The sequence below is a fragment of the Pseudophryne corroboree genome, unplaced genomic scaffold, assembly GCF_028390025.1.
Source record: "Pseudophryne corroboree isolate aPseCor3 unplaced genomic scaffold, aPseCor3.hap2 scaffold_909, whole genome shotgun sequence".
Lineage (NCBI taxonomy): Eukaryota > Metazoa > Chordata > Amphibia > Anura > Myobatrachidae > Pseudophryne > Pseudophryne corroboree.
Window position 1 is genome coordinate 165,661 of NW_026970489.1, and position 26,660 is coordinate 192,320.

Consider the following 26,660-nt stretch of genomic DNA (forward strand, 5'->3'; position numbering starts at 1 on the left):
GAAGAAACACATTGGTACTTTCCCATGATGAGTGAGTGCTTCAGGATCTCTTGCACTTACATGTGCAGCAGAGTACTGCAATGGAAAAATGCTGGGCCCATAACCCAGAGGTAGGCAGATTGAAACTATCCTCTGCTATATGCATTTTTTTTTGTTAATTAAAGTAATCCAAAACTGGGATTGATATTTTTGCTCTTTTATTTTTACTTAAAGTGCAATAACTTTTACCTTTTTAATTTGTTTTAATAGTATATTGACAGTATTGTTTTCTTTCAAAAATCCACTTAATTTTCTTTACCCTATTATTAAAATGGTAATTGACAAAAACAAACTACATTGTCACCAGAAGAGCAATACAAAATGTACAAGTGATATATTAAAATCATCTTTCCAGCTTGAATTTCAATGATGCATTGGGGTAACGATTTTGTGAGAAACACCTTCACCCTTGAATAAAGATTTTCTTAATTCCTTACCTGTGTGCTAATTAGATATCACCTTGTTTTCACATTAAACAGACTTCAACATGCGAAAGCAGCAAGGATGCAGTGGCGTTAATGTTTCCTGGTGTCAACCTGTATTATTTCAGTAGACATTGAAATGAGGATGCATCTTGCTGCCTTTCCAATGACGCAAGTTTAATTTAGTAATAGGTGAAAAACCATCCCTACAAAGGTGTTAATCAGAGACTTGGCTTTGTGGACACTTTTCAGAGAACAAATTTGTTAGCATAAAAATAAAGCCAGAAAATGAAGAGCTGTTTAATCACTCAATTGGATTTTTTTGCCAGCATATTTCTTTTTCTCTGCAACCCACTGCTAAATTGTGCTTCCTAGCTGTTTTTATAAAATCACTGAATCAAATCTAACTCTGATTACATCAGAGAAGGCCAGGTACCCTACACCATAACAGGGGGTTTGAAATTTTGACTTGTCTACTTAAAGATCACCAAAATCTGATAACAAGGTCAATTACGTCCCTGGGTGGGATTGAACCACCAACCTTTTGGTTAATAACCATACACACTAACTGATTGCGCCACAGCGACACTTTGCAAAAGTACATACTGACAAAGGCTAATAAGCATTCATCTAGAACGCTTCCTAGAAACATTTTAAAAAGTCAATAATGTGGAGAGTTTTTGTAAGATGTTTCTTCCATCAACCAATGAAGAAACACATTGGTACTTTCCCATGATAAGTGAGTGCTTCAGGACCTCTTGCACTTACATGTGCAGCAGAGTACTGTAATGGAAGCATGCTGGGTCCATAACCCAGAGGTAGGCAGATTGAAACTATCCTCTGCTATATGCATTTTTTTTTGTTAAAGTAATCCAAAACTGGGATTGATATTTTTGCTCTTTTATTTTTACTTAAAGTACAATAACTTTTACCATTTTAATTTGTTTTAATAGTATATTGACAGTATTGTTTTCTTTCAAAAATCCAATTAATTTTCTTTACCCGATTATTAAAATGGTAATTGACAAAAACAAACTACATTGTCACCAGAAGAGCAATACAAAATGTACAAGTGATATATTAAAATCATCTTTCCAGCTTGAATTTCAATGATGCATTGGGGCAACGATTTTGTGAGAAACATCTTCACCCTTAAATAAAGATTTTCTTAATTCCTTACCTGTGTGCTAATTAGATATCACCTTGTTTTCACATTAAACAGACTTCCACATGAGAAAGCAGCAAGTTTGCAGTGGCGTTAATGTTTCCTGGTGTCAACCTGTATTATTTCTGTAGATATTGAAATGAGGATGCATCTTGCTGCCTTTCCAATGAAGCAAGTTTAATTTAGTAATAGGTGAAAAACCATCCCTACAAAGGTGTTAATCAGAGACTTGGCTTTGTGGACACTTTTCACAGAACAAATTTGTTAGCATAAAAATAAAGCCAGAAAATGAAGAGCTGTTTAATCACTCAATTGGATTTTTTTGCCAGCATATTTCTTTTTCTCTGCAACCCACTGCTAAATTGTGCTTCCTAGCTGTTTTTTATAAAATCACTGAATCAAATCTAACTCTGATTACATCAGAGAAGGCCAGGTACCCTACACCATAAGAGGGGGTTTGAAATTTTTACTTGTCTACATAAAGATCACCAAAATCTGATAACAAGGTCAATTACGTCCCTGGGTGGGATTGAACCACCAACTTTTTGGTTAATAGCCTTACACACTAACTGATTGCGCCACAGCGACACTTTGCAAAAGTATATACTGACAAAGGCTAATAAGCATTCATCTAGAACGTTTCCTAGAAACATTTTAAAAAGTCAATAATGTGGAGAGTTTTTGTAAGATGTTTCTTCCATCAACCAATGAAGAAACACATTGGTACTTTCCCATGATGAGTGAGTGCTTCAGGATCTCTTGCACTTACATGTGCAGCAGAGTACTGTAATGGAAGCATGCTGGGTCCATAACCCAGAGGTAGGCAGATTGAAACTATCCTCTGCTATATGCATTTTTTTTGTTAATTAAAGTAATCCAAAACTGGGATTGACATTTTTGCTCTTTTATTTTTACTTAAAGTACAATAACTTTTACCATTTTAATTTGTTTTAATAGTATATTGACAGTATTGTTTTCTTTCAAAAATTCACTTAATTTTCTTTTCTGTGTGCTAATTAGATAGCACCTTGTTTTCACATTAAATAGACTTCCACATGAGAAAGCAGCAAGGATGCAGTGGCGTTAATGTTTCCTGGTGGTAGTGGGGGACTGTGTTTGTGCTTTCCTCTGGTCAGCTCTGGTAAAAGTCAGATTTCTTTGTCTCAGATCTTCCTCTAGCCTTGTTCTTCTTTCGAGAGTTCCCTTGTGCTGCCTCAGTTGGATCTCCTTCACTTGACAGGGGCGTACCCGAGCAGCGACCCTCCCCAGCACTAGCCCAACTCCTACTTACCTGCCAGGTGAGATACTATGATCATGAAGGTGCTTCTCCCAGGGCAAGGCTCACCCATTGCACTCTGGGTGTGCTGCTCCTGCGATTTCCCCAAATGTGGGAAACTTGACTGCATAATTTGTGTTTCCCCTGGTCGGCTCTCGTATAATTCAGATCTCTTTGTCTCAGGTCTCTCTCCAGCCTAGTTTGCTGTCTGTTTCCACTTCTCTTTTCTTAAACCGCTCCCTTCTATGTCCTTGCGCACCTTAATTAAATCTAACTCTGATTACGTCAGAGAAGGCCAGGTACCCTACACCATAAGAGGGGGTTTGAAATTTTGACTTGTCTACTTAAAGATCACCAAAATCTGATCACAAGGTCAATTACATCACTGGGTGGGAACCTTTTGGTTAATAGCCCATGTAAGTGCAAGAGATCCTGAAGCACTCACTCATCATGGGAAAGTACCAATGTGTTTCTTACAAAAATTCTCCAGATTATTGACTTTTTAAAGTTTTTCTAGGAAACGTTCTAGATGAATGCTTATTAGCCTTTGTCAGTATGTACTTTTGCAAAGTGTCGCTGTGGCGCAATCAGTCAGTGTGTATGGCTATTAACCTAAAGGTTGGTGATTCAATCCCACCCAGGGACGTAATTGACCTTGTTATCAGATTTTGGTGATCTTTAAGTAGACAAGTCAAAATTTCAAACCCCCTCTTATGGTGTAGGGTACCCGGCCTTCTCTGATGTAATCAGAGTTAGATTTGATTAAGTGATTTTATAAAAAACAGCTAGGAAGCACAATTTAGCAGTGGGTTGCAGAGAAAAAAAATTATGCTGGCAGAAAAGTCCAATTGAGTGATTAAACAGCTCTTCATTTTCTGATTTTATGTTTATGCTAACAAATTTGCTCTCTGAAAAGTGTCCACAAAGCCAAGTCTCTGATTAACACCTTTGTAGGAATGATTATCCACCTATTACTGAATTAAACTTGCTTCATTGGAAAGGAAGCAAGATGCATCCTCATTTCAATGTCTACTGAAATAATACAGGTTGACACCAGGAAACATAAACGTCACTGCATCCTTGCTGCTTCCTCATGGGGAAGTCTGTTTAATGTGAAAACAAGGTGATATCTAATCAGCACACAGGTAAGGAATTAAGAAAATCTTTCTTTATGGGTGAAGATGTTTCTCACAAAATTGTTGCACCAAGGCATCATTGAAATTAAAGCTGGAAAGATGATTTTAATATATCACTTGTATATTTTGTACTGCTCTTCTGGTGACAATGTAGTTTGTTTTTGTCAATTACCATTTTAATAATAGGGTAAAGAAAATTAAGTGGATTTTTGAAAGAAAACAATACTGTCAATATACTATTAAAACAAATTAAAATGGTAAAAGTTATTGTACTTTAAGTAAAAATAAAAGAGCAAAAATATCAATCCCAGTTTTGGATTACTTTAATTAACAAAAAACAATGCATATAGCAGAGGATAGTTTCAATCTGCCTACCTCTGGGTTATGGACCCAGCATGCTTCCATTACAGTACTCTGCTGCACATGTAAGTGCAAGAGATCCTGAAGCACTCACTCATCATGGGAAAGTACCAATGTGTTTCTTCATTGGTTGATGGAAGAAACATCTTACAAAAACTCTCCAGATTATTGACTTTTTAAAGTTTTTCTAGGAAACGTTCTAGATGAATGCTTATTAGCCTTTGTCAGTATGTACTTTCGCAAAGTGTCTCTGAGGCACAAACAGTTAGCGTGTTCAGTTGTTAACCAAAAGGTTGGTGGTTCAATCCCACCTAGGGACGTAATTGACCTTGTTATCAGATTTTGGTGATCTTTAAGTAGACAAGTCAAAATTTCGAAAACCCCTGTTATGGTGTAGGGTACCTGGCCTTCTCTGATGTAATCAGAGTTAGATTTGATTAAGTGATTTTATAAAAAAAACAGCCACGAAGCACAATTTAGCAGTGGGTTGCAGAGAAAAAGAAATATGCTGGCAGAAAAATCCAATTGAGTGATTAAACAGCTCTTCATTTTCTGGCTTTATTTTTATGCTAACAAATTTGTGCTCTGAAAAGTGTCCACAAAGCCAAGTATCTTATTAACACCTTTGTAGGGATGGTTTTTCACCTATTATTAAATTAAACTTGCTTCATTGGAAAGGCAGCAAGTGATGTCATCCAAGCAGTGGGTCAAGGTTGGCTTCAAACCTCGTCTGCTTATGAAAAGAGAAAAGGGGTATGCAGGGCATGGCGGCCTTTTGCGGTGCTTGGATGACCCCTAGTTCGCATTAAATAATGCAGTCGAGTTTCCCACATTTGGGGAAATCACAGGGGTCAGCATACCCAGAATGCAATGAATGAACCGCACCCTGGGAGAACAGTCTTCATGACCATGGTATCTCCTATGCAAAATAAGTATGATTTGGGATAGGGCTGGGGAGGGCCGCTGCTCAGGCACATCTCTGTCAAGTAAAGGAGATTCAACTGAGGCAGCACAAGGGAACTCTCATCTGGGGACAACAACTGCAGGGAGAACACATATTTTCAGATGAACATGGGAGGGCAGAAGGCTGCCTAATACTGAAGCACCCCCAAACAACAAACCAAATGCAACAACTAGTGCAAGCATTCCTGGGGGAAGGCCTGCAGCAGATGGATTTGCATATGGCGATGTCATCCAAGCAGTGGGTCAAAGTTGGCTTCAACCCTCGTCTGCATATGAAAAGAGAAAAGGGGCGTGCAGGGCATGGCGGCCTTTTGCGGCACTTGGATGACCCCTAGTTCGCATTAAACACCTCCACCCTCTGTCGGTGTGGGGCTCATGTTGGCTATGCCCCAGCCCCTGAAGGATTCAAGCTGATTTCTTGCAGCAGCTGGGCACTGTAACAGCTCCAGAGCTGCTCTGTAAGGCAAGTAAAAGGGTGTGGGCCCTGCAGCACTACCTGTAGTTCGCATTGTGCAAGACCCCTAGTTCGCATTAAACACCCCCACCCTCCTTCGGTGTGGGGCTCATGTTGGCCATGCCCCAGCCCCTGAAGCATTCACGCTGATTTCTTGCAGCAGCTGGGCACTGTAACAGCTCAAGAGCTGCTCTGTAAGGCAAGTAAAAGGGTGTGGGCCCTGCAGCACTACCTGTAGTTTGCATTGTGCATTGGAAGGCACAAAGTAAGCAGACGGGAGGAGAAGTCAGGATAGTGCACAAGGGTATAGACGGGAGGGGATCAAGAAAAAAGAAGTGGAAACAGACAGCAAACTAGGCTTCCAATGCACAATGCAAACTACAGGTAGTGCTGCAGGGCCCACACCCTTTTACTTGCCTTACAGAGCAGCTCTGGAGCTGTTTAATCACTCAATTGGATTTTTCTGCCAGCATAATTTTTCTCTTACGTCCTAGAGGATGCTGGGGACTCCGTAAGGACCATGGGGGATAGACGGGCTCCGCAGGAGACATGGGCACTTTAAGAAAGACTTTAGATCTGGGTGTGCACTGGCTCCTCCCTCTATGCCCCTCCTCCAGACCTCAGTTTACTACTGTGCCCAGAGGAGACTGGGTGCTTTTCAGGGAGCTCTCCTGAGTTTCCTGACAGAAAGTATATTTGTTAGATTTTTTTATTTTCAGGGAGCCTGCTGGCAACAGACTCCCTGCATCGAGGGGCGGAGGGGAGAGATGCACACCTACTTCTGTGAGTTGATAGGCTCTGCTTCTTAGGCTACTGTACAGCATTAGCTCCAGAGGGATCGGTACGCAGGTCTCACCCTCGCCGTCCGTCCCAGAGCCGCGCCGCCGTCCCCCTCGCAGAGCCGGAAGATAGAAGCCGGGTGAGTATGAGAAGAAAAGAAGACTTCAGAGGCGGCGGAAGACTTCATGATCTTCACTGAGGTAACGCACAGCAGTAAAGCTGTGCTCCATTGCTCCCATACACCTCACACACGGCAGTCAGTGTAAGGGTGAAGGGCGCAGGGGGGACGCCCTGGGCAGCAATATAGACCTCTCTTTGGCAAAATAAATATATATGCAGCTAGGCACTGTATATATATATAAGAGCCCCCGCCATTTTTTTATGGGGGGGGCTATTTGAGCGGGACAGAAGCCCGTCGCTGAGGGGGTGGGGCTTCTCCCTCAGCACTCCCCAGCGCCATTTTCTCCACAGCACCGCTGAGGGGAAGCTCCATGGACTCTCCCCTGCTTATACCACGGTAGAAAGAGGGTCTTAAAGAAGAGGGGGCACATAATTAGGCGCATATATATATGGAAATACAGCGCTACTGGGTAAACATAAAGTGATTGTGTTTTTTTCCTGGGTCATATAGCGCTGGGGTGTGTGCTGGCATACTTTCTCTCTCTGTCTCTCCAAAGGGCCTTGTTGGGGAACTGTCCTCAGATAAGAGGATTCCCTGAGTGTATGGTGTGTCGGTACACGTGTGTCGACATGTCTGAGGTAGAAGGCTCTCCTAGAGAGGAGCAGGAGCAAATTAATGTGGTGTCTCCATCGACAACGCCGACACCTGACTGGATGGATATGTGGAATGTTTTAAGTGCTAATGTAAACTTATTACACAAGAGATTAGACAAAGCTGAAGCTAGGGAACAGTCAGGGAGTCAACCCATGCCTGTCCCTATGTCGCAGGGACCTTCGGGGTCTCAAAAGCGCCCACTATCCCAAATAGTTGACACAGATACCGACACAGATTCTGACTCCAGTGTCGACTACGATGATGCAAAGTTACAACCAAAATTGGCTAAATGTATTCGATATATGATTATTGCAATAAAAGATGTTTTGCACATCACAGAGTCCCCTGTCCCTGACACGAGGGTACACATGTATAAGGGAAAGAAACCTGAGATAACCTTTCCCCCCTCACATGAGTTGAACGAATTATGTGAAAAAGCTTGGGAATCTCCAGACAAAAAGCTGCAGATTCCCAAAAGGATTCTTATGGCGTATCCTTTCCCGCCAATGGACAGGATACGGTGGGAATCCTCCCCTAGGGTGGATAAAGCATTGACACGCTTATCCAAAAAGGTAGCGCTGCCATCCCAGGATACGGCTACCATCAGGGACCCTGCTGACCGCAAGCAGGAGGTTACCCTAAAGTCCATTTACACACATTCTGGTATCTTACTCAGACCGGCAATTGCGTCGGCCGAGGTTGTAGCGCGGTGGCAGCATGGACAGATACCTTATCAGCAGAGATTGAGACCCTAGATAAGGATGCTATGTTATTGACCATAGGGCATATAAAAGATGCTGTCCTATATATGAGAGATGCTCAAAGTGACATTAGTCTACTGGGTTCTAGAATAAACGCTATGTCGATTTCTGCTAGACGAGTCCTATGGACCCGGCAATGGACAGGTGATGCCGACTCAAAAAGGCATATGGAGGTTTTACCTTACAGGTGTGAGGAATTGTTTGGGGAAGGTCTCTCGGACCTTGTCTCCACAGCTACAGCTGGTAAATCAAATTTTTTGCCTTATATTCCCTCACAGCCTAAGAAAGCACCACATTATCAAATGCAGTCCTTTCGATCACAGAGAAACAAGAAAGTACGAGGTGCGTCCTTTCTTGCCAGAGGTAAGGGCAGAGGGAAGAAGCTGCACAACACAGCTAGTTCCCAGGAACAGAAGTCCTCCCCGGCCTCTACAAAATCCACCGCATGACGCTGGGGCTCCGCTAAAGGAGTCCGCCCAGTTGGGGGCACGTCTTCGTGTTTTCAGCCACATCTGGGTTCATTCGCAGGTGGATCCCTAGGCAATAGAAATTGTTTCTCAGGGTTACAAGCTGAAATTCGAAGAGGTGCCTCCTCGCCGGTTTTTCAAATCGGCCCTACCATCTTCTCCCCAGGAAAGGGAGATAGTGTTAAATGCAATTCACAAATTGTATCTTCAACAGGTGGTGGTCAAGGTTCCCCTGCTTCAACAAGGAAAGGGAAATTATTCGACCCTGTTTGTAGTCCCAAAACCGGACGGTTTGGTCAGACCCATATTAAATTTAAAATCCCTGAACCTATACTTGAAAAGGTTCAAGTTCAAGATGGAATCGCTAAGAGCGGTCATCGCCAGCCTAGAAGGGGGGGATTTTATGATATCTCTGGACATAAAGGATGCATACCTTCATGTACTCATTTATCCACCTCATCAGGCGTACCTAAGATTTGCGGTACAGTATTGTCATTACCAATTTCAGACGTTGCCGTTTGGTCTCTCCAGAATTTTCTCCGAGAATTTTCACCAAGGTAATGACGGAAATTATGGTGCTCCTGCGAAAGCAAGGTGTCACAATTATCCCGTACTTGAACGATCTCCTCATAAAAGCGAGATCAAGAGAGCAGTTGCTGAACAGCGTATAACTTTCATTGAAGGTGTTACAGCAAAACGGCTGGATTCTCAATATCCCGAAGTCGCAGTTGGTTCCTACGACTCGTCTGACTTTGCTTGGGCATTATTCTGGATACGGACCAGAAAAGGGTTTATCTTCCGATAGAAAAGGCCCAGGAACTCATGACTCTGGTCAGGAACCTATTGAAACCAAAACAGGTGTCAGTGCATCACTGCACTCGAGTCCTGGGAATGATGGTGGCATCATACGAGGCCATTCCCTTCGGCAGGTTCCATGCGAGGATCTTGCAATGGGACCTACTGGACAAGTGGTCCGGGTCACATCTACAGATTCATCAGTTGATCACCCTGTCCCCCAGGGCCAGGGTATCTCTCCTGTGGTGGCTGCAGAGTGCTCACCTTCTAGAGGGCCGCAGGTTCGGCATTCAGGACTGGATCCTGGTGACCACGAACGCGAGCCTCCGAGGTTGGGGAGCAGCCACACAGGGAAGAAATTTCCAAGGTCTTTGGTCAAGTCAGGAGACTTGTCTTCACATCAACATCCTGGAGCTAAGGGCCATATACAACGCCCTATGTCAAGCGGAGACCTTACTTCGCGACCAACCAGTTCTGATCCAGTCAGACAACGTCACCGCAGTAGTTCATGTAAACCGCCAAGGCGGCACAAGGAGCAGAGTGGCGATGGCGGAAGCCACCAGAATTCTTCGCTGGGCGGAGAATCATGTAAGCGCACTGTCAGCAGTGTTCATTCCGGGAGTGGACAACTGGGAAGCAGACTTCCTCAGCAGACACGACCTACATCCAGGAGAGTGGGGACTCCATCAGGAAGTCTTCGCACAGATTGCAAGTCGGTGGGGACTGTTCCAGATAGACATGATGGCGTCCCGCCTCAACAAAAAGCTACAGAGGTATTGCACCAGGTCAAGAGACCCTCAGGCAGTAGCTGTTTAAACAGCTCTTCATTTTCTGATTTTATGTTTATGCTAACAAATTTGCTCTCTGAAAAGTGTCCACAAAGCCAAGTCTCTGATTAACACCTTTGTAGGAATGGTTTTTCACCTATTACTGAATTAAACTTGCTTCATTGGAAAGGCAGCAAGATGCATCCTCATTTCAATGTCTACTGAAATAATACAGGTTGACACCAGGAAACATAAACGCCACTGCATCCTTGCTGCTTTCGCATGTGGAAGTCTGTTTAATGTGAAAACAAGGTGATATCTAATTAGCACACAGGTAAGGAATTAAGAAAATCTTTATTTAAGGGTGAAGGTGTTTCTCACAAAATCGTTGCCCCAATGCATCATTGAAATTCAAGCTGGAAAGATGATTTTAATATATCACTTGTACATTTTGTATTGCTCTTCTGGTGACAATGTAGTTTGTTTTTGTCAATTACCATTTTAATAATAGGGTAAAGAAAATTAAGTGGATTTTTGAAAGAAAACAATACTGTCAATATACTATTAAAACAAATTAAAATGGTAAAAGTTATTGTACTTTAAGTAAAAATAAAAGAGCAAAAATATCAATCCCAGTTTTGGATTACTTTAATTAACAAAAAAAAATGCATATAGCAGAGGATAGTTTCAATCTGCCTACCTCTGGGTTATGGGCCCAGCATGTTTCCATTGCAGTACTCTGCTGCACATGTAAGTGCAAGAGATCCTGAAGCACTCACTCATCATGGGAAAGTACCAATGTGTTTCTTCGTTGGTTGATGGAAGAAACATCTTACAAAAACTCTCCAGATTATTGACTTTTTAAAGTTTTTCTAGGAAACGTTCTAGATGAATGCTTATTAGCCTTTGTCAGTATGTATGTTTGTAAAGTGTCTCTGTGGCGCAATCGGTTAGTGTGTTTGGTTATTAATCAAAGGGTTGGTGGTTCAATCCCACCCAACGATGTAATTGACCTTGTTATCAGATTTTGGTGATCTTTAAGTAGACAAGTCAAAATTTCAAACCCCCTTCTTATGGTGTAGGGTACCTGGCCTACTCTGATGTAATCAGAGTTAGATTTGAATCAGTGATTTTATAAAAAAACAGCTAGGAAGCACAATTTAGCAGTGGGTTGCAGAGAAAAAGAAATATGCTGGCAGAAAAATCCAATTGAGTGATTAAACAGCTCTTCATTTTCTGGCTTTATTTTTATGCTAACTAATTTGTTCTCTGAAAAGTGTCCACAAAGCCAAGTATCTGATTAACATATTTGTAGGGATGGTTTTTCACCTATTACTAAATTAAACTTGCTTCATTGGAAAGGCAGCAAGATGCATCCTCATTTCAATATCTACTGAAATAATACAGGTTGACACCAGGAAACATTAACGCCACTGCATCCTTGCTGCTTTCTCATGTGGAAGTCTGTTTAATGTGAAAACAAGGTGATATCTAATTAGCACACAGGTAAGGAATAAAGAAAATCTTTATTTAAGGGTGAAGATGTTTCTCACAAAATCGTTGCCCCAATGCATCATTGAAATTCAAGCTGGAAAGATGATTTTAATATATCACTTGTACATTTTGTATTGCTCTTCTGGTGACAATGTAGTTTGTTTTTGTCAATTACCATTTTAATAATCGGGTAAAGAAAATTAATTGGATTTTTGAAAGAAAACAACACTGTCAATATACTATTAAAACAAATTAAAATGGTAAAAGTTATTGTACTTTAAGTAAAAATAAAAGCTAAAATATCAATCCCAGTTTTGGATTACTTTAATGAACAAAAAAAAAATGCATATAGCAAAGGATAGTTTCAATCTGCCTACCTCTGGGTTATGGGCCCAGCATGCTTCCATTGCAGTACTCTGCTGCACATGTAAGTGCAAGAGATCCTGAAGCACTCACTCATCATGGGAAAGTACCAATGTGTTTCTTCATTGGTTGCTGGAAGAAACATCTTACAAAAACTCTCCAGATTATTGACTTTTTAAAGTTTTTCTAGGAAACGTTCTAGATGAATGCTTATTAGTCTTTGTCAGTATGTACTTTTTGCAAAGTGTCTCTGTGGCGCAATCGGTTAGTGTGTTCAGCTATTAATCAAAAAGTTGGTGGTTCAATCCCATCCAGGGACGTAATTGACCTTGTCATCAAATTTTGGTAATATTTAAGTAGACAAGTCATATAGCAGAGGATAGTTTCAATCTGCCTACCTCTGGGTTATGGACCCAGCATGCTTCCATTACAGTACTCTGCTGCACATGTAAGTGCAAGAGATCCTGAAGCACTCACTCATCATGCGAAAGTACCAATGTGTTTCTTCATTGGTTGCTGGAAGAAACATCTTACAAAAACTCTCCAGATTATTGACTTTTTAAAGTTTTTCTAGGAATCGTTCTAGATGAATGCTTATTAGCCTTTGTCAGTATGTACTTTTGCAAAGTTTCGCTGTGGCGCAATCAGTTAGTGTGTACGGCTATTAACCAAAAGGTTGGTGGTTCAATCCCACCCAGGGACGTAATTGAACTTGTAATCAGATTTTGTTGATCTTTAAGTAGACAAGTCAAAATTTCGAAAACCCCTGTTATGGTGTAGGGTACCTGGCCTTCTCTGATGTAATCAGAGTTAGATTTGATTCATACTGTTAACTGGGTAGTATATCACAAGTTATACGGTGTGATTGGTGTGGCTGGTATGAATCTTGACCTTGGATTAACAAAAATCCTTTCCTCGAACTGTCTGTCTCCTCTGGGCACAGTTTCTCTAACTGAGGTATGGAGGAGGGGCATAGAGGGAGGAGCCAGTGCACACCCAGATCTAAAGTCTTTCTTAAAGTGCCCATGTCTGCTGCGGAGCCCGTCTATCCCCCATGGTCCTTACGGAGTCCCCATCATCCTCTACGGACTACGAGAAAAAAAAATTACCGGTAGGTTTAAAATGTTATTTTTTTCTCTGCAACCCACTGCTAAATTGTGCTTCCTAGCTGTTTTTTATAAAATCACTTAATTAAATCTAACTCTGATTACGTCAGAGAAGGCCAGGTACCCTACACCATAAGAGGGGGTTTGAAATTTTGACTTGTCTACTTAAAGATCACCAAAATCTGATGACAAGGTCAATTACATCCCTGGGTGGGATTGAACCACCAACCTTTTGGTTAATAGCCCATGTAAGTGCAAGAAATCCTGAAGCACTCACTCATCATGGGAAAGTACCAATGTGTTTCTTACAAAAATTCTCCAGATTATTGACTTTTTAAAGTTTTTCTAGGAAACGTTCTAGATGAATGATTATTAGCCTTTGTCAGTATTGACTTTTGCAAGGTGTCTCTGTGGCGCAATCGGTTAGCATGTTTGGCTATTAACCAAAAGGTTGGTGGTTCAATCCCACCCAGGGATGTAATTGACCTTGTAATCAGATTTTGGTGATCTTTAAGTAGACAAGTCAAAATTTCAAAAACCCCCCTTATGGTGTAGGGTACCTGACCTTCTCTGATGTAATCAGAGTTAGATTTGATTAAGTGATTTTATAAAAAAACAGCTAGGAAGCACAATTTAGCAGTGGGTTGCAGAGAAAAAAAATATGCTGGCAGAAAAGTCCAATTGAGTGATTAAACAGCTCTTCATTTTCTGATTTTATGTTTATGCTAACAAATTTGCTCTCTGAAAAGTGTCCACAAAGCCAAGTCTCTGATTAACACCTTTGTAGGAATGGTTTTTCACCTATTACTGAAATAAACTTGCTTCATTGGAAAGGCATCAAAGATGCATCCTCATTTCAATGTCTACTGAAATAATACAGGTTGACACCAGGAAACGTCACTGCATCCTTGCTGCTTCCTCACGGGGAAGTCTGTTTAATGTGAAAACAAGGTGATATCTAATCAGCACACAGGTAAGGAATTAAGAAAATCTTTCTTTGTGGGTGAAGATGTTTCTCACAAATTGTTGTCCCAATGCATCATTGAAATTCAAGATGGAAGATGATTTTCATATATCACTTGTACATTTTGCATTGCTCTTCTGGTGACAATGTAGTTTGTTTTTGTCAATTACCATTTCAGTAATAGGGTAAAGAAAATTAAGTGGATTTTTTAAAGAAAACAATGCTGTCAATATACTATTAAAACAAATTAAAATGATAAAAGTTATTGTACTTTAAGTAAAAATAAAAGAGCCAAAATATCAATCCCAGTTTTTGATTACTTTAATTATAAAAAAAAAAATGCACATAGCAGAGGATAGTTTCGATCAATCGACCTCTGGGTTATGGGCCCAGCATGCTTCCATTGCACTACTCTGCTGCTCATGGAAGTGTAAGAGATCCTGAAGACTAAATTGATTAAAGGCCTAAAAGTACTGGACTATAAGGAAAGACTTACTAGGCTGAATATTTATACACTAGAAAAGAGGTGCCTAAGAGGAGATATTATTAATATCTTCAAATATGTAAAGATACATAACAAAGAGTTATCAGAGGAATTATTTATTAAAAGAACACGTGGTCACTCGCTGCGACTGGAGGAAAGTTCAGAACGCAATGGAGGAAAGGTTTCTTCACTGTTAGGGCAATCAGGATGTGGAATTCCCTGCCAGGGAAGGTGGTAATGGCGGACTCTGTAATTGGATTTAAAAAAGGAATGGATACATTTCTGAATGAAAAAGCTATCCAAGGTTATAATACTTAAAATATCAACATGGTTAATCCGGGGGTAACATGAGTTATAGTAGCTAACTAGTCATAAAACATTATTCAGCAAGTATGTAGAATCATCACAACTTAAAACAGGTTGAACACGATGGGCAATTTGCCTCTATTCAACCTCAAAAACTATGTTACTATATTACTATGTTATTGTAGTATACAGAACACCACAATGCAATGAGCAGTGATAGTGAGCACTGATGAGGATACTAGAACTGACACTGAGCAGCAAGATGCAGCACTGGACTATTAGTAATGTACTGTAGTATGCTGAGCACCACAATGCAGCACAAGACAATGAGCAGTGATACTGAGCACTGATGAGGATACTACTGAGAACTGACACTGAGCAGGAGAGACACACTACTAGTATTACTGAGCAGCAATAAGTAACCACTGATACTGAGCACTGATATTGAGATTTCCACTGAGAGAACATAGCCACGTCCTCTCCGCTCTCTCTTCAATGCACGAGTAAAAATGGCAGCAACGCGCAGCTCTTTATATGGAATCCGAATCTCGCGAGAATCCGACAGCGGGATGATGACATTTTCCCTTGTTCAGGTTTTCCGAGTCAGGCGGGAACAACCGAGCCTGCCTCGGACCAGTGTAAACCACGTGGAGTTCGTGGGGAATTCGGTTCTCGGAGAACCGAACCCGCTCCTCTCTACCTTATACCCATCAATTTTTTTATTTTCAATCTAAGCCCCTGCAGTTTTCTGTAAGCATCTGCTTCGCTATGATGATCAACAAGTCACAAGGGCAAACACTCAGGGTTTGAGGCGTAGATCTTAGGACCAGCTGCTACAAGCATGGCAGAGGTGTCACTATCACTGGTGACACACAGAGAGGTGGCGAGGGAGATTGTAATGCAGTGCGCGCAGATAAGCAGCGCAATGGTAAAAAGGAGGCATGGTTTCATAGGTAGGGGCGTGGCCTGGTGGCCTGAATCTACATTTTGTTGCTCCGGGTGTCCCGGGGGTTGGGGGCTGCACCCGGGGACTAGTGTGTGAGCGGTGCTGGCTCCTGCACAGTGACAGGGCATGGCCACCCAGCATGACGCCTCCCTTCTTGACCATGCTGTAATTGCAGTCGCACTGCAGTTCAGCGTGATCATAAAAAATGGTGTAGGCTCCTGCTGGTGCAGACTGTATGTGCGCGCAGGAAGCCGCCACCATTTTTGTGATCACAGCGGCTGAATGTGATGTCATACAGCCGCTGTGACCACGCCCCCTGTGTCTCCTCCGTTGCAGACCCCATTTTGAAGCCTTGCCCCCGCACCGCTCCATCCCTGACTTGGAAATGGAGTGTTGCTGACCCACCTCTCCCCCCCTTCCCCACCCCGATTGACAGGCAGAGGCGATCACATTCTCTGCGGGGTGCCGCAGAAAATGCAGGCACATGCGTATGCTCTTAGCAATTTTTGCAGTTGGATCGCTTATTGTGATTGCAATCCAACCTGAATCAGGCCCTATTACCTATCACAATGCGCTGCGGGCAGTACAAAATTGGGTTAATATAGGAGAAAAACCCCCAGACCTGTGCTCCTTAACTGTACCTGGTGGCTAGTGGAGCGGCTGCCCAGTAATCAGTGTCCACCGCAGTGCGCACACGGCCCACCCCCTACGGCCTCGCTCCCCTTCATCAGCGGCCTCGTGATCCGGAAGGGTGGTGTGTGTGTGACTGACCTTAGGATGAAACCGGAGCCTCCGCTGCAGTGACCCAGCAACCAGGGCACGGGAGTATATAGCGCCGCTGGGAGTGATGAAGCTGCAGTAAAGATGTCTATTAGACCTAGCCTGCTGCAGCCCTTGTAGATTCTCATAAAACAAGTTCTTCTTTTCTTGTCAAAATTAATAGCTAAGAATAGGCTGCCTGAGGCAGGCCCCTGTTAATTGGCCTGCTACTGAAGGCACCAACTACAAACTGAGCTCCCTGTTCATGGAAGCGGGGTTATAGAGGAGAATGCACTGAGCTTCTTGGGAACAGTCAAAAGCTTTGAGCCGGTTGGTGCCTCAGATCAAGATCCTACTCTACACCCCAATGTGAATCCTTGTGGAGTCCAGTGTACCCCACAGAAGAAATTAATGTGTCACACCCATTGGCAGCAACCTTAGAATAGCTGCTGACGGGCACAATTGAGAAAGGAAGGGGGGGGGACATTTGAATCCAGCACATAGATGCAATTCAAATATGTAATTTGTACCTTCCTATTTTAAAATATAATGGATGAACCTCACCCTGTGAGAACAATCTTCATGATCAAGAGATCTAATATGTAAAATAAGTATGAGTTGGGATAGGGCTGGGGAGGGTGGCTGCTCGGGCAGCCCCTCCCCCGTCAAGTTAAGGAGATTCAACTGAGGAAGCACAAGGGAACTCTCGTCTGGGGACAACAACTGCAGGGAGACCACATCTTTTCAGATGAACATGGGATGGCGGAAGGCTGCCTAATACTGAAGCACCATCAAATATCAAACCATATCCAACAACTAGTAACAGCATTCCTGGGGGAAGGTCTGCAGCAGACGGATTTGCATACGGTGATGTCATCCAAGCAGTGGGCCAAAGTTGGCTGGAACCCTCATCTGCATATAAAAAGAGAAAAGGGGCATGCAGGGCATGGCGGCCTTTTGCAGTGCTTGGATGACCCCTAGTTCGCATTAAACACCCCCACCCTCCTTTGGTGTGGGGCTCATGTTGGCCATGCCCCATCCCCTGAAGCATTCATGCTGATTTCTTGCAGCAGCTGGGCACTGTAACAGCTCCAGAGCTGCTCTGTAAGGCAAGTAAAAGGGTGTGGGCCCTGCAGCACCACCTGTAGTTCGCATTGTGTGTTGGAAGGCACAAAGTAAGCAGACGGGAGGAGAAGTCAGGATAGTACACAAGGGCATCCTTTTCTCTTAGTCCGTAGAGGATGCTGGGGTCACATTAAGAACCATGGGGTATAGACGGGATCCGCAAGAGACATGGGCACTTTAAGACTTTCAAAGGGTGTGAACTGGCTCCTCCCTCTATGCCCCTCCTCCAGACTCCAGTTATAGGAACTGTGCCCAGGGAGACGGACATTTCGAGGAAAGGATTTATTGTTAAACTAAGGTGAGCATCTTACCAGCTCACACCTTAAGCATGCCGCAGAACGTGGCATTCAACAGAACACAAGCCAACGGCATGAACAATTGCAGCAAAAAGCTGACCAGAACCGTAACACAACATGTGTATAACCACAAGTAATAACTGCAGACACAGTATGGACTGGGACGGGTGCCCAGCATCCTCTACGTACTAAGAGAAAAGGATTTACCGGTAGGTATTAAAATCCTATTTTCTCATACGACCTAGAGGATGCTGGGGTCACATTAAGAACCATGGGGTTATACCAAAGCTCTTGAACGGGTGGGAGAGTGCGTACGACTCTGCAGCACCGAATGACCCAACTTGAGGTTATCATCAGCCAAGGTATCAAACTTGTAAAACTTAGCAAAAGTGTTTACTAAATAGCTGCTCGGCAAAGTTGCAATGCCGAGACTCCCCGACCAGCTGCCCAGGATGAACCCACCTTTCTAGTAGAATGGGTCTTCACCTAATTCAGTAACGGCAATCCTGCCGTGGAATGAGCATGCTGAATTTTACCACAGATCCAGCGCATAATGGTCTGCATGGAAGCAGGACACCCAATCATGTTGGGAGCATACAGGACAAACAGAGCCTCTGTTTTCCTAATCTGAACCGTTCTGGTGACATAAATTTTCAAAGTTCTGACCACAGCCAGAGACTTTGACTCAACGAAGGTGTCAGTGGCCAAAGGCACCATGTGGAAAGATGAACCACCTTCGGCAGAAATTGTTGACGTGTCCTCAATTCTGCTCTATCTTCATGAAAGATCAAATAAAGGCTCTTGTGATACTGCATGGTTTGTACTGTTTTCCATGTGCTCCCAGATCTTTCAAGCAAGTAGCATGGTCAAGAAAGTTCTGTTTGAAAAGAAACAAACATTTACTGTCATTGTTATGCAAATAAACTTACATTAAAGCTAACAAGAAAGCACACTCGTTCTGTCTTTAAACTGATAAAAGAAACCCCAATAATATGGGGCATGCAAAAATTGAGATAAAACTCAGTTTTGCTCCTCTCCACGGAAATCTTTAATAAAAGGCGAAATATTTGTTAGTTCTGAAGAGAAACCAGAGCATGACCAAGATTCCACCTGTCGCCTGAGTGCCATGCCAGCAGTTCTCATTCAGCTCAAAGTGAGCACCCAATTTGAATGAAAGAAAGCAGATTTCTCACCAGGCTTCCCCTTGCTATAAACATGGTTTGTACTCTTTTCCATGTGCTCCCAGATCTTTCAAACAATTAGTGTGGTCAAGAAAGTTCTGTTTGAAAAGAAACAAACATTTACTGTCATTTCTATGCAAATGAGCTTACATTAAAGCACACTCGTTCTATCTTTAAACCAATAAAATAAAACCCCAATAAGATGGGGCATGCAAAAATTGAGATAAAACTCAGTTTTGCTCCTCTCCACGGAAATCTTTAGTAAAAGGCGAAAGATTTGTTCGTTCTGAAGAGAAACCACAGCATGACCAAGATTCTACCTGTCGCCTGAGTGCCATGCCAGCAGTCCTCATTCAGCTCAAAGTGAGCACCCAATTTGAAAGAAAGAAAGCAGATTTCTCACCAGGCTTCCCCTTGCTATAAACATGGTTTGTACTCTTTTCCATGTGCTCCCAGATCTTTCAAGCAATTAGTATAGTCAAGAAAGTTCTGTTTGAAAAGAAACAAACATTTACTGTCATTTCTACGCAAATGAGCTTACATTAAAGCACACTCGTTCTATCTTTAAACTGATAAAAGAAACCCCAATAAGACAGGGCATGCAAAAATTGAGATAAAACTCAGTTTTGCTCCTCTCCACGGAAATCTTTAGTAAAAGGCAAAAGATTTGTTCGTTCTGAAGAACTAGCACAAGGGAACTCTCAAAAGAAGAACAAGGCTCTGAAACAAAGAAATCTGACTTTTACCAGAGCTGACCAGAGGAAAACACAAACACAGTCCCCCACTACCACAAATAAAGCAGTCGAGTTTCCCACATTTGGGGAAATCACAGGGGTCAGCATACCCAGAATGCAATGAATGAACCTCACCCTGGGAGAATAATCTTCATGACCATGGTATCTCCTATGCAAAATAAGTATGATTTGGGATAGAGCTGGGGAGGGCCGCTGCTCAGGCACATCTCTGTCAAGTTAAGGAGATTCAACTGAGGCAGCACAAGGGAACTCTCATCTGGGGACAACAACTGCAGGGAGAACACATATTTTCAGATGAACATGGGAGGGCAGAAGGCTGCCTAATACTGAAGCACCCCCAAACAACAAACCAAATGCAACAACTAGTGCAAGCATTCCTGGGGGAAGGCCTGCCGCAGATGGATTTGCATATGGTGATGTCATCCAAGCAGTGGGTCAAAGTTGGCTTCAACCCTCGTCTGCATATGAAAACAGAAAAGGGGCGTGCAGGGCATGGTGGCCTTTTGCGGCGCTTGTCTGACCCCTAGTTTGCATTAAACACCTCCACCCTCCTTCGGTGTGGGGCTCATGTTGGCTATGCCCCAGCCCCTGAAGCATTCAAGCTGATTTTTCTCCCAAACGAAAGACACTAGAATGAAAATTTTAAAGCCTCCTGTTAGTGCTTCATATACACGTTATAGCCCTGAATTTTCCAATGCCTATCTCTTTGCAAAAGAGAGATATCGACAAGGAAAAGCTGTATTGTACCTTTGCATTTTTCTCCCAAACGAAGGACATTAGAATGAAAATTTTAAAGCCTCCTATTAGTGCTTCATCTACACGTTATAGCCCTGAATTTTCCAATGCCTAGCTCTTTGCAAAAGAGAGATATCGGCAAGGAAAAGCTGTATTGTACCTTTGCATTTTTCTCCCAAACGAAAGACACTAGAATGAAAATTTTAAAGCCTCCTGTTAGTGCTTCATCTACACGTTATAGCCCTGAATTTTCCAATGCCTATCTCTTTGCAAAAGAGAGATATCGGCAAGGAAAAGCTGTATTGTACCTTTGCATTTTTCTCCCAAACGAAGGACACTAGAATGAAAATTTTAAAGCCTCCTATTAGTGCTTCATCTACACGTTATAGCCCTGAATTTTCCAATGCCTATCTCTTTGCAAAAGAGAGATATCGGCAAGGAAAAGCTGTATTGTACCTTTGCATTTTTCTCCCAAACGAAGGACACTAGAATGAAAATTTTAAAGCCTCCTGTTAGTGCTTCATCTATACGTTATAGCCCTGAATTTTCAAATGCCTATCTCTTTGCAAAAGAGAGATATCGGCAAGGAAAAGCTGTATTGTACCTTTGCATTTTTCTCCCAAACGAAAGACACTAGAATGAAAATTTTAAAGCCTCCTGTTAGTGCTTCATCTACACGTTATAGCCCTGAATTTTCCAATGCCTATCTCTTTGCAAAAGAGAGATATCGGCAAGGAAAAGCTGTATTGTACCTTTGCATTTTTCTCCCAAACGAAGGACACTAGAATGAAAATGTAAAAGCCTCCTGTTAGTGCTTCATCTACACGGTATAGCCCTGAATTTTCCAATGCCTAGCTCTTTGCAAAAGAGAGATATTGGCAAGGAAAAGCTGTATTGTACCTTTGCATTTTTCTCCCAAACGAAGGACACTAGAATGAAAATTTTAAAGCCTCCTGTTAGTGCTTCATCTACACGTTATAGCCCTGAATTTTCCAATGCCTATCTCTTTGCAAAAGAGAGATATCGGCAAGGAAAAACTGTATTGTACCTTTGCATTTTTCTCCCAAACGAAAGACACTAGAATGAAAATTTTAAAGCCTCCTGTTAGTGCTTCATCTACACGTTATAGCCCTGAATTTTCCAATGCCTAGCTCTTTGCAAAAGAGAGATATCGGCAAGGAAAAGCTGTATTGTACCTTTGCATTTTTCTCCCAAACGAAGGACACTAGAATGAAAATGTAAAAGCCTCCTGTTAGTGCTTCATCTACACGGTATAGCCCTGAATTTTCCAATGCCTAGCTCTTTGCAAAAGAGAGATATTGGCAAGGAAAAGCTGTATTGTACCTTTGCATTTTTCTCCCAAACGAAGGACACTAGAATGAAAATTTTAAAGCCTCCTGTTAGTGCTTCATCTACACGTTATAGCCCTGAATTTTCCAATGCCTATCTCTTTGCAAAAGAGAGATATCGGCAAGGAAAAACTGTATTGTACCTTTGCATTTTTCTCCCAAACGAAAGACACTAGAATGAAAATTTTAAAGCCTCCTGTTAGTGCTTCATCTACACGTTATAGCCCTGAATTTTCCAATGCCTAGCTCTTTGCAAAAGAGAGATATTGGCAAGGAAAAGCTGTATTGTACCTTTGCATTTTTCTCCCAAACGAAAGACACTAGAATGAAAATTTTAAAGCCTCCTGTTAGTGCTTCATCTACACGTTATAGCCCTGAATTTTCCAATGCCTAGCTCTTTGCAAAAGAGAGATATCGGCAAGGAAAAGCTGTATTGTACCTTTGCATTTTTCTCCCAAACGAAAGACACTAGAATGAAAATTTTAAAGCCTCCTGTTAGTGCTTCATCTACACGTTATAGCCCTGAATTTGTCCAATGCCTATCTCTTTGCAAAAGAGAGATATCGGCAAGGAAAAGCTGTATTGTACCTTTGCATTTTTCTCCCAAACGAAGGACACTAGAATGAAAATTTTAAAGCCTCCTGTTAGTGCTTCATCTACACGTTATAGCCCTGAATTTTCCAATGCCTATCTCTTTGCAAAAGAGAGATATCGGCAAGGAAAAGCTGTATTGTACCTTTGCATTTTTCTCCCAAACGAAAGACACTAGAATGAAAATTTTAAAGCCTCCTGTTAGTGCTTCATCTACATGTTATAGCCCTGAATTTTCCAATGCCTATCTCTTTGCAAAAGAGAGATATCGGCAAGGAAAAGCTGTATTGTACCTTTGCATTTTTCTCCCAAACGAAGGACATTAGAATGAAAATTTTAAAGCCTCCTATTAGTGCTTCATCTACACGTTATAGCCCTGAATTTTCCAATGCCTATCTCTTTGCAAAAGAGAGATATCGGCAAGGAAAAGCTGCATTGTACTTTTGCATTTTTCTCCCAAACGAAAGACACTAGAATGAAATTTTTAAAGCCTACTGTTAGTGCTTCATCTACACGTTATAGCCCTGCATTTTCCAATGCCTATCTCTTTGCAAAAGAGAGATATCGGCAAGGAAAAGCTGCATTGTACTTTTGCATTTTTCTCCCAAACGAAAGACACTAGAATGAAAATTTTAAAGCCTCCTGTTAGTGCTTCATCTACACGTTATAGCCCTGAATTTTCCAATGCCTATCTCTTTGCAAAAGAGAGATATCGGCAAGGAAAAGCTGTATTGTACCTTTGCATTTTTCTCCCAAACGAAGGACACTAGAATGAAAATTTTAAAGCCTCCTTTTAGTGCTTCATCTACACGTTATAGCCCTGAATTTTCCAATGCCTATCTCTTAGCAAAAGAGAGATATCGGCAAGGAAAAGCTGTATTGTACCTTTGCATTTTTCTCCCAAACGAAAGACACTAGAATGAAAATTTTAAAGCCTCCTGTTAGTGCTTCATATACACGTTATAGCCCTGAATTTTCCAATGCCTATCTCTTTGCAAAAGAGAGATATCGGCAAGGAAAAGCAGCATTGTACTTTTGCATTTTTCTCCCAAACGAAAGACACTAGAATGAAAATTTTAAAGCCTCCTGTTAGTGCTTTATCTACACGTTATAGCCCTGAATTTTCCAATGCCTAGCTCTTTGCAAAAGAGAGATATTGGCAAGGAAAAGCTGTATTGTACCTTTGCATTTTTCTCCCAAACGAAAGACACTAGAATGAAAATTTTAAAGTCTACTGTTAGTGCTTCATCTACACGTTATAGCCCTGAATTTTCCAATGCCTAGCTCTTTGCAAAAGAGAGATATCGGCAAGGAAAAGCTGTATTGTACCTTTGCATTTTTCTCCCAAACGAAAGACACTAGAATGAAAATTTTAAAGCCTCCTGTTAGTGCTTCATCTACACGTTATAGCCCTGAATTTTCCAATGCCTATTTCTTTGCAAAAGAGAGATATCGGCAAGGAAAAGCTGTATTGTACCTTTGCATTTTTCTCCCAAACGAAGGACACTAGAATGAAAATTTTAAAGCCTCCTATTAGTGCTTCATCTACACGTTATAGCCCTGAATTTTCCAATGCCTATCTCTTTGCAAAAGAGAGATATCGGCAAGGAAAAGCTGTATTGTACCTTTGCATTTTTCTCCCAAACGAAGGACACTAGAATGAAAATTTTAAAGCCTCCTTTTAGTGCTTCATCTACACGTTATAGCCCTGAATTTTCCAATGCCTATCTCTTAGCAAAAGAGAGATATCGGCAAGGAAAAGCTGTATTGTACCTTTGCATTTTTCTCCCAAACGAAAGACACTAGAATGAAAATTTTAAAGCCTCCTGTTAGTGCTTCATATACACGTTATAGCCCTGAATTTTCCAATGCCTATCTCTTTGCAAAAGAGAGATATCGGCAAGGAAAAGCTGCATTGTACTTTTACATTTTTCTCCCAAACGAAAGACACTAGAATGAAAATTTTAAAGCCTCCTGTTAGTGCTTCATCTACACGTTATAGCCCTGAATTTTCCAATGCCTATCTCTTTGCAAAAGAGAGATATCGGCAAGGAAAAGCTGCATTGTACTTTTACATTTTTCTCCCAAACGAAAGACACTAGAATGAAAATTTTAAAGCCTCCTTTTAGTGCTTCATCTACACGTAATACCCCTGAATTTTCCAATGCCTATCTCTTTGCAAAAGAGAGATATCGGCAAGGAAATGCTGTATTGTACCTTTGCATTTTTCTCCCAAACGAAAGACACTAGAATGAAAATTTTAAAGCCTCCTGTTAGTGCTTCATCTACACGTTATAGCCCTGAATTTTCCAATGCCTATCTCTTTGCAAAAGAGAGATATCGGCAAGGAAAAGCTGTATTGTACCTTTGCATTTTTCTCCCAAACGAAGGACACTAGAATGAAAATTTTAAAGCCTCCTTTTAGTGCTTCATCTACACGTTATAGCCCTGAATTTTCCAATGCCTATCTCTTAGCAAAAGAGAGATATCGGCAAGGAAAAGCTGTATTGTACCTTTGCATTTTTCTCCCAAACGAAAGACACTAGAATGAAAATTTTAAAGCCTCCTGTTAGTGCTTCATATACACGTTATAGCCCTGAATTTTCCAATGCCTATCTCTTTGCAAAAGAGAGATATCGGCAAGGAAAAGCTGCATTGTACTTTTGCATTTTTCTCCCAAACGAAAGACACTAGAATGAAAATTTTAAAGCCTCCTGTTTGTGCTTCATCTACACGTTAAAGCCCTGAATTTTCCAATGCCTATCTCTTTGCAAAAGAGAGATATCGGCAAGGAAAAGCTGCATTGTACTTTTACATTTTTCTCCCAAACGAAAGACACTAGAATGAAAATTTTAAAGCATCCTTTTAGTGCTTCATCTACACGTAATAGCCCTGAATTTTCCAATGCCTATCTCTTTGCAAAAGAGAGATATCGGCAAGGAAATGCTGTATTGTACCTTTGCATTTTTCTCCCAAACGAAAGACACTAGAATGAAAATTTTAAAGCCTCCTGTTAGTGCTTCATCTACACGTTATAGCCCTGAATTTTCCAATGCCTATCTCTTTGCAAAAGAGAGATATTGGCAAGGAAAAACTGTATTGTACCTTTGCATTTTTCTCCCAAACGAAAGACACTAGAATGAAAAATTTAAAGCCTCCTGTTAGTGCTTCATCTACACGTTATAGCCCTGAATTTTCCAATGCCTATCTCTTTGCAAAAGAGAGATATCGGCAAGGAAAAGCTGTATTGTACCTTTGCATTTTTCTCCCAAACGAAAGACACTAGAATGAAATTTTTAAAGCCTACTGTTAGTGCTTCATCTACACGTTATAGCCCTGCATTTTCCAATGCCTATCTCTTTGCAAAAGAGAGATATCGGCAAGGAAAAGCTGTATTGTACCTTTGCATTTTTCTCCCAAACGAAAGACACTAGAATGAAATTTTTAAAGCCTACTGTTTGTGCTTCATCTACACGTTATAGCCCTGCATTTTCCAATGCCTATCTCTTTGCAAAAGAGAGATATCGGCAAGGAAAAGCTGTATTGTACCTTTGCATTTTTCTCCCAAACGAAAGACACTAGAATGAAATTTTTAAAGCCTACTGTTAGTGCTTCATCTACACGTTATAGCCCTGAATTTTCCAATGCCTATCTCTTTGCAAAAGAGAGATATCGGCAAGGAAAAGCTGTATTGTACCTTTGCATTTTTCTCCCAAACGAAAGACACTAGAATGAAATTTTTAAAGCCTACTGTTAGTGCTTCATCTACACGTTATAGCCCTGCATTTTCCAATGCCTATCTCTTTGCAAAAGAGAGATATCGGCAAGGAAAAGCTGTATTGTACCTTTGCATTTTTCTCCCAAACGAAAGACACTAGAATGAAATTTTTAAAGCCTACTGTTTGTGCTTCATCTACACGTTATAGCCCTGCATTTTCCAATGCCTATCTCTTTGCAAAAGAGAGATATCGGCAAGGAAAAGCTGTATTGTACCTTTGCATTTTTCTCCCAAACGAAAGACACTAGAATGAAATTTTTAAAGCCTA

At 41.5% G+C, this 26,660-nt stretch overlaps 5 non-coding genes and 1 pseudogene across 5 annotated transcripts; 1 reads left to right on the forward strand and 5 right to left on the reverse strand.

The window, feature by feature from the left end:
• The first annotated feature begins 2,909 nt into the window (after window positions 1–2,909).
• LOC135045448 (U1 spliceosomal RNA) lies at window positions 2,910–3,072 on the forward strand. Its single transcript, XR_010237904.1, has one exon. It is a non-coding gene; the product is annotated as a U1 spliceosomal RNA (small nuclear RNA).
• Window positions 3,073–5,155: 2,083 nt separating this feature from the next.
• Window positions 5,156–5,334, reverse strand: LOC135045481 (U1 spliceosomal RNA; annotated as a pseudogene).
• A 13,649-nt stretch (window positions 5,335–18,983) lies between these two features.
• Window positions 18,984–19,099, reverse strand: LOC135045486 (U5 spliceosomal RNA). The gene has a single exon (XR_010237927.1). It is a non-coding gene; the product is annotated as a U5 spliceosomal RNA (small nuclear RNA).
• Window positions 19,100–19,374: 275 nt separating this feature from the next.
• Window positions 19,375–19,490, reverse strand: LOC135045484 (U5 spliceosomal RNA). Its single transcript, XR_010237925.1, has one exon. It is a non-coding gene; the product is annotated as a U5 spliceosomal RNA (small nuclear RNA).
• A 274-nt stretch (window positions 19,491–19,764) lies between these two features.
• On the reverse strand, window positions 19,765–19,881 carry LOC135045488 (U5 spliceosomal RNA). Its single transcript, XR_010237929.1, has one exon. It is a non-coding gene; the product is annotated as a U5 spliceosomal RNA (small nuclear RNA).
• Window positions 19,882–19,940: 59 nt separating this feature from the next.
• LOC135045511 (U1 spliceosomal RNA) lies at window positions 19,941–20,104 on the reverse strand. Its single transcript, XR_010237951.1, has one exon. It is a non-coding gene; the product is annotated as a U1 spliceosomal RNA (small nuclear RNA).
• Between the last annotated feature and the right edge of the window lie 6,556 nt (window positions 20,105–26,660).